This window comes from Octodon degus, unplaced genomic scaffold (assembly GCF_000260255.1).
Source record: "Octodon degus isolate 3935 unplaced genomic scaffold, OctDeg1.0 scaffold00205, whole genome shotgun sequence".
Classification (NCBI taxonomy): domain Eukaryota; kingdom Metazoa; phylum Chordata; class Mammalia; order Rodentia; family Octodontidae; genus Octodon; species Octodon degus.
This window is the reverse complement of record NW_004524781.1, coordinates 3,455,727-3,463,792: the sequence shown is the minus strand read 5'-3', so window position 1 is coordinate 3,463,792 and position 8,066 is coordinate 3,455,727. Positions and strand designations below refer to the sequence as shown.

The following is an 8,066-nucleotide window of genomic DNA, read 5'->3' as shown; positions in this document are numbered from 1 at the left end:
TTAGAAACAAAATCCAACAATATGCTGTATACAAGAAACACATTTAACTCATAAAGACATTCATAGGCTGAAAGTCAAAGGATGAAACAAAATATTACATGCCCTAGCACCTCAGAGAAAAGCAAGGGTGGCAATCCTATTCTCAGACAGTCTCAACTTCAAACCAACAATTATCAAGCAAAATAAAGTAGGCCATCATATATGGTTAGGGGAAAAAATCAAAAGGAAGAGGTGACACTCATATATATGTATGTACCAAAAATGAGAGCACCCAACTATAAAGCAAATCTTAATAGACATGAAAAATCTAATATACAACACCACAATCTTAACAGGAGACCTTAACACTACCTTTATTCTCAAAAGATGGGTCAACCAGATAAAAAATTAGCAAAGAAATAACAGAACTGAACCAGAGCTTGAAATAAATGGACTTAGTGGACATATACAGAGTGTTCCATCCAAACACAGCTGAATACACATTTTTCTCAGCTGCATATGAGTCATTTTCTAAAATCGACCACATACTGGTTCATAGGTCATGCTTAAGTATATGCAAGAAAACAAATTATCCCATGCATATTATCTGACCACGGCACAATGAAGCTGGACATAAATGACAAAAGAAACTAAAAAATTCCCTAAATACATGGAAATTAAATGACACCCTACTCAGCAACCAATGGGTCACAGATGAAGCTAAACAAGAAATTCAAGAATATCTACAATTCAATGAAAATTCAAGCACAACTTATGGGAATACATGGGATACGAAGAAAGCAGTTCTCAGAGGGAAATTCATAGATGTGAACTCACACATTAGGAGAACAGAAGGGGAACAAATAAATACCCTAATGCTATACCTTCAATAACTAGAAAACGAAGAGCAAACCAAACCCAGAGCCCATAGATGGGAAGAATTCATAAAGATTAGAGCAGAAATTAATTCAATTGAGATGAAGAAAACAATTCAAAGAATTAACAAAGCAAAAAGCTGGTTCTTTGAAAGATTAAATAAAACTGATAAGCCCCTAGCTAACCTCATCAAAAAGAGGACAGAAAAAATTCAAGCACAAGCAATAAGGTATGAGAAGGGTGTAATGACCACAGACACAGTGAACATTCAGAAGACTATCAATAGTTACTTCGAGAATCTTTACTCTCACAAAGTAGAAGACACACTGGAAAGAATCCTAGAAAGATACAAATTACCACAACTGAATCGACAAGATATAACCACTCTCCATAACCCAATAACAGCAAATGAAATACGAGATCTAATAAAAAACCTACCAACAAAGAAAAGTCCAGGTCTGGATGGATTCACAGCTGAATTCTACAAGACATTTACAGAAGATGTAGTCCCTATACTCCTCAAACTCTTCCATAAAATTGAAAAGGAAGAAATCCTCCCAAAATCAATCCTGGAGGCAATTATTATACTGATAACAAAGCCAGGGAAAGATGCAACTAAGAACGAGAACAACAGGCCAATCTCCCTCATGAACATAGATGTCAAAATCCTCAAAAAAAAATCCTAGCAAATAGAATACAGCAAATCATCAAGAAGATCATACACCATGATCAGTTAGGATTCATCCCAGGGATGCAAGGATGGTTCGATATTCAAAAAACCAAAGAATGTAATACACTATATCAATAGAGCAAAAACTAAAAACCACACGATCATCTCCATTGATGAAGAAAAGGCTTCTGACAAAGTCCATCAATCATTCATGTTTAAAGTCCTACAGAAAATTGGAATAGAAGGCCTCTACTTCAATCTGGCAAAAGCCCCATTTATGAGAACCCTACAGCTAACATAATTTTAAATGGGGAAAAACTGAAATCATTTATTTTTTGATCTGGTACAAGACAAGGATGCCCTCTATCACCACTCCTATTTAATATAGTTCTGGAATCATTAGCTATAGCCATTAGAGAGAAGAAAGAAATAAAAGGAATAAGAACAGGCAAAGAAGAAGTTAAATTATCTTTATTTGCAGATAACATGATACTTTACTTGGAAGACCCAAAAAAATCTACCAAGAAGTACTAGAATTAATTCAGAAATTCAGTAGCATAGCAGGTTATAAAGTCAATACCCAAAAGTCAATAGAATTCCTCTACACAGATAACAAACACACTGAGAAGGAAATTATAGAAACAATAGCTTTTACAATAGCACTGAGGAAAATGAAATACTTTGGAATTAATCTAGCTAAAGAAGTCAAAGATCTTTTCAAGGAAAATTACAGTATTCTTAAAAAAGAGATCGTTAAGGATTTCAGAAAAAGGAAAGATATTCCATGCTCCTGGATAGGAAAAACCAACATTGTGAACATGGCCATACTCCCAAAATTGCTGTATAGATTTAATGAAATCCCTGTCAAACTACCACCAACATACCTCACAGAGCTAGACAAATCATTCCTAAAATTTGTTTGGAACCAGAAAAGACCTAGAATAGCAAAGGCAATCCTGGGTAATAAAAACAAGGCAGGAGGCATTACAATTCCTGACTTGAAATTATACTATAAGGCTACTGTGATAAAATCAGCATGGTATTTGCAACAAAATAGACCTGAGGACCAATAGAATAGATAAAAAGATGCTGAAGCCCCTATGAACACACTCAGCCACATTATATTTGACAAAGGGGCCAAACATACTCACTGGAAGAAAGATAGCCTCTTTGATAAATGGTGCCTGAAAAACTGGCTCTCTGCATGCCGAAAACTGAAACTTGACCCAGGTCTATCACCATGTACTAAGGTAAAGTCAAAATGGATTAAAGATTTAAACTTTAAAGCAGAGACACTAAATCTCCTGGAAGAGAAAGTAGGAGGAACTCTTGAAGATACAGGGGAAGGAAAAGAGTTCACGAAAAAATCAGATCACACAGGAAACAGTTGAATGTATTAACAACTGGGACCTGTTCTTACTGAGAAGTTTGTTCACATCAAAAGAAATTACAACAAAGTGAAAAGACAACCCACAAATTGGGAAAAAATAATTACATATAAGTACTCAGACAAAAGTATGCTCTCTAGAATTTATAAAGAACTAAAAAGTCTAGGGCACCAAAATTTAAAGACTCAGTCCAGAAATGAGATCTGAGATGAACACACACTTCTGAGGATAAAATTAAAGAAGCAAATAAATATATGAAAAAATGCTCCACATCACCAGCCATCTGTGAAATGCAAATTAAAGCAACATTGAGATATCATCTCACCCCAGAAGGAATGGCTATCATAAAGAAATCACCCAACAACCAATGTTGGAGAGGCTGTGGGGAAAAAGGAACCCTTCTTCACTGTTGGTGGGAAGGTAGACTGGTGCAACTGTTATGGAAATCAGTGTGGAGACTCCTTAGAAAAGTTGGACTGGAAATCCCATTTAAACTGGCTATTCCTCTACTGGGAATTTTCCCAGAGAATCTGAAAACATCATATCATAGGGATATATGTGTGCCTATGTTTATAGCAGTACAATTTGTGATAGCCAAATCTTGGAAACAACCAAGATGCCCGTCACCTGAGGAATGGATGAAAAAGATGTGGTATTTTTATACAATGGAGTATTATTCAGCTGTTAAGAATGATAAACTGGAAGACTTTATATTGAAGTGGATTCCACTTGAAGATATACTCGTAAGTGAAATAAACCAGACACACATGTGTAAATATCATATAGTTTCTCTAGTATAAGAACCCAAAGGAAGAAATACAAATAGAAATGTATAATACAAGTAAAAGGAAAGCAAGAACTTGAGGGCTAACCAATTAAGAGAGGGAAAGAGGAAGAGCTAGAAAACATGACAGTGAGAAGACATACAGTTATATGTAGAAGATGGGCAAGGCAATGATCCTGAGAATCTCCAGAAGATTTTTGAATCTAGCAGTTAATTGGAAGGATTCTCAACCTGACTAACTATATATACTGACACCTGTGAACTGAGCAACTGCACTGAAAATGGCAATTTGTAATAGTAGGTTCATACTTGGAGTGCCTGTCATTCTGGTATTCTGAATATGGGCTGCTTGTTATAATATGCCAGCTGCTGTTGTGTTATCTCTCAGGTAGATGGTTGTTCAAAAAGAAGGGGATGGTGAATGAAGGCAGGAGACAGGAAAAGGGATGTTGTGGGACTGTCCTGCTTCGAGGTTGTATATGGTTAGATTTTTAGACTTATGTGTAAACATAAGAATTGTATGATTCTTTATGCCTATTTTTAAAATATGTTCTAATTTTTAAATGTTTTTTCATCATATTTTGTAGGGACTTAAAATTCAACATATCAATACTTGATGAAAAATACCTGTTCCATGTTATGTCTAAGATGTTTCTTATTCAGACAGATAGTGAGGTTAAGCTTAACAACCTAGGTTGTATGGTAATAACAATAAGCTTCTCTTCTGGAGTGTTAACAACCTAAGTTTGCAGAACAAAATTAGAGAAAAAGGAGGGTCTCAAGGAAAGCAAACATTTTGTCCCTAGCCTTCCTAGGTCAATTAAGACTCAGGACATATGAGAACTTGTACTGTAACCTCACATAATTCCATAGTGTCCCAAATTTTCTGATCAAGGAGATTATGGGGCCAAAGAGGAAAGTGATCGATGATGTACAGTGTGCCTAAGGAGAGTCACATGGAGAGAAAACACTCTCTCAGGCTTTCACAGAGAGCACATTGGCCAAGCAATGGCCGTGACTCATCCACATGGCTGACTCTGACAAAGGTTCTACAATCTGAGGTACAGGATCTCAGGATAAATCCTGAGGGGATTTCACTGACCTTATCTGACCCAAATGCTACAACTCTTGTTGCATAGGTCTTGCTTTATCTTGGTCTTAATCATCCAGCAGAAGAGTATAAAACAAAGTATAATAAGTAAAGTCATGCTGTTATGTTGAGCTGTAGGGGACTCAGGTCAACAATTTCTGACACTGCCAGGGAAGCAGAAGACCCAATACTATTATGGACTACTGGACTCTTTTAGAATATTTTGCTGAGTTAGCACACCTTTAATATTCAAATAACGGAACTAAACATAAAAAGGGGATACAAATGAATATCCATTTTGTATCTGTGTATTCAAAAATGGTAAAAATAGATATATAGTTGCATTATCTTAATGAATAGAGGGATTTGTTCTAATAGTGTTTGTAAATACCATATCATGTCTGATACAACAATTAACTACTAGCAAGAATGTATGCAATGTGTTAATTATTGAAACTGTCCTACCAAAAAAAGTACAAAATCTTATGAAACATGAAGTTACTATGCTTTCTCTAAAATATCACTGAAATTTGTGCACTTTCTGGGTTTATTCTAACCAGTGAGTGTAACTTGAAAATATTAATTCAATGTTATACTTTGAAGATATTAGATATGTATACACTTCTCTATATATCATATATGTCTATTTATATACAATATATATAATATTGACTTTGATAAAAAAGTAATACTCTTCTCCTCCCTGTCAAAAGCAGTTTCAATCATGGCTGACTTAAGGCATATTACAGTTTAGTGGAAGTTCAAAAAGAAGAAGAAGAAGAAGAAGAAGAAGAAGAAGAAGAAGAAGAAGAAGAAGAAGAAGACTACAGACAGAATGGCTTACACAATAAACAGGTCTGGAAGTTAGAAGTCTGGGGTCAGGGTAATGAGGGGAATGGTTTTCACAAAGTCTGTTGTCCTTGGGTTGTAGATACTCACCTTCTCTCTGTCTTCACAGGGTCTTCCTTGTGGGCCTAGCCTTGCTATATCCTAATGCTTTCTCACAGACTCATCAATTCTGTTGAATTAAGGCACAAGCAACTACTTCATTTTAATTTAGTTGCCTTCTTTTTTTTCCCAGTACCAGGGAGTAAACCTAGAACCTTGAGCCAGGTGCTTATTCTACTGAGCTATCTCCCCAGCCCAACTTAATTGCCTGTTAAAAGAATCTATCACATTCTTTTCTGATGTTAAGTCTTCAAAATATAAATTTTGGCAACATAATTCCATCCATAAAGACAATTTACCTGTTGTATATTGACATTCACAGGTGATTGCTGAGTAGGTAATTTAATATGACTCATCATGGGACATGCCCTGGAGTAGGAATTCTGTCACCTGTCCTTGTCCTTTGTTGCACTGAATAAGTATACCTGTGGTCACTCAAGCTGGAGGGATGTTGGTTTTGCTAAAATCTGGCCCGATTTTACCTTACAGTTTAAAGTCTATTTCTCAATCTTCCCATGTGCAAAAAATTACTGACAAATTTAATACAGACTCTGTGTGTGTGTGTGTGTGTGTGTGTGTGTGTGTGTGTGTGTGTGTGTATACAGCTGCTAGGCCTGGTACTTCTTCAGTCTCCCTTAACAAGCACTGTCTAGACTTTGGCTCTTAGATAGTTGTCTGCCACACTACCTAGTGGCAGCTACACTGTGCTTCTAAAGCATGGACCCTTGAAGATTCAGGTTCCCAGCTGAACACCAAGAACTGCCCATTCAGTAAAGTAGCTGCTAACTCCAACCTCTAAGCAATATTGTCCTCTAAAAGAGAAAGACAGAAGCCCCGTAGGATGCAGGAAATATTTTTATGGGTCTCCACAGTATCCTTGCCTCAGTACCTGAGAGGGGAAAGAAGCTCAAATCTCTAGAGAACCAAAGGGTAATACAGAAAACAGGAAAAAAGAAATGACAAGAAGAAAAATAAAATTTCTTAATGCTTACCATATGATAGACTTCTTAAAGTTAAAATCAACTTTGCTGTCAATTGTTGTTTAATGTTTATCTAAGTGTGTGCTTATTTTTTAAATTAATTTTCAATTCTCAGTGCTTTCTCAGAAAATTGTTATTCCATTTATATAGCTGCTAAAAACTTTTATGAATGAAATTGGTAGTGTATTGTGACTGTGAGGCAACACTAGGAAGTTATAGAAAGTGCTATTTACTTTTCAATATTTATAGTCCATCAGCAAGACTTTGAGGAATATAGTATCTCTGTTAACCACGAAAGGTAATTTAAAAGCAACTTATTAATTTAACACAGATTTTAGTAACTTGCTATAAAAATGGGGTATCCTCGAATCAGCCATTAAAGGGGAGTGTGCAGAACCTCAATGATTCTTCTAGGATTAAGAGTGCAAAAATATTGTTCAAATGCTTTTTTTAATTTATTTATTTATTTATTTATTCCTTTAGTGTGTGTGTGTGTGTGTGTGTGTGGCCAGCTCAGCCCACCTGGGGGCGGGGCTGGCTGGCATGTGGTGCTGGGGGATTGAACCGCGGTCCCTGTGCTTTGCCAAGCTTGTTCCAAGTAGGTGCTTTAAACCACTGAGCCATCTCTCCAGCCCCTCAAATGCTTTTTTTTTTTAATAATACCTCTTGATTGTCCATACCAGCACAGAAAGAGAACTGAATTAAACTAAAAATTATTTAAAATCTTAGAAGCTGAAGTCCTGTTTGCAAATGGCGTTTGTACTTGCTAGCATCCTGAGACTAATAGTACCTCGTGCTTTCTTTGGCTTATAACCAAGGACGATGGAGGAGACAAGAGTTGTAAATAATAATGTGCACTTTGATACCTGATGTGAGAGGCGGTTAGCTCCTGTTTCCAGCCGAAGACCTCATCATGTTTCTTGGCCGCCCCTCCCTTTACTTCCCTGGGAATAAGAAATGCATACACTGGTACTCCAGTCCTTGGCGGGTGCATGATCATGTATATGCCCATGAGTGGACGTGAGCAATGGCTTTATTCCTTCCACAAAGCATTACTAAATTCCACAATGAAAGTGATTCAATAGTAACATATTTAAAATAAAGCAATGTGGATAGTGCTGCTTAGTGATGACAGCTATGGTGAGGGGTTCAGGACGGTGAGCCCAAGCAAGGCTCATGAAGCTGCGAGAGACAGAGAGGACCCCTGTGCTGGGGCTGGGGTCCTCAACCAGAAAGGAGTGAAGCCTTAACCTGACTCAAACCTCCAGACTTACGTAGAACAACAAAGACAGGAAAGTTCTACTGAGCTCAGATGTTTGCTGTAGGTAGCAAGGCAGACAAGCAAGGAATA

The 8,066-nt window shown here is 36.8% G+C and overlaps 1 pseudogene; it reads right to left on the bottom strand.

Annotated features, from left to right (window-relative positions):
• The window catches only part of LOC101572765, a 177,881-nt pseudogene extending 170,154 nt beyond the window's left edge, over positions 1-7,727 (bottom strand).
• Positions 7,728-8,066: the final 339 nt, after the last annotated feature.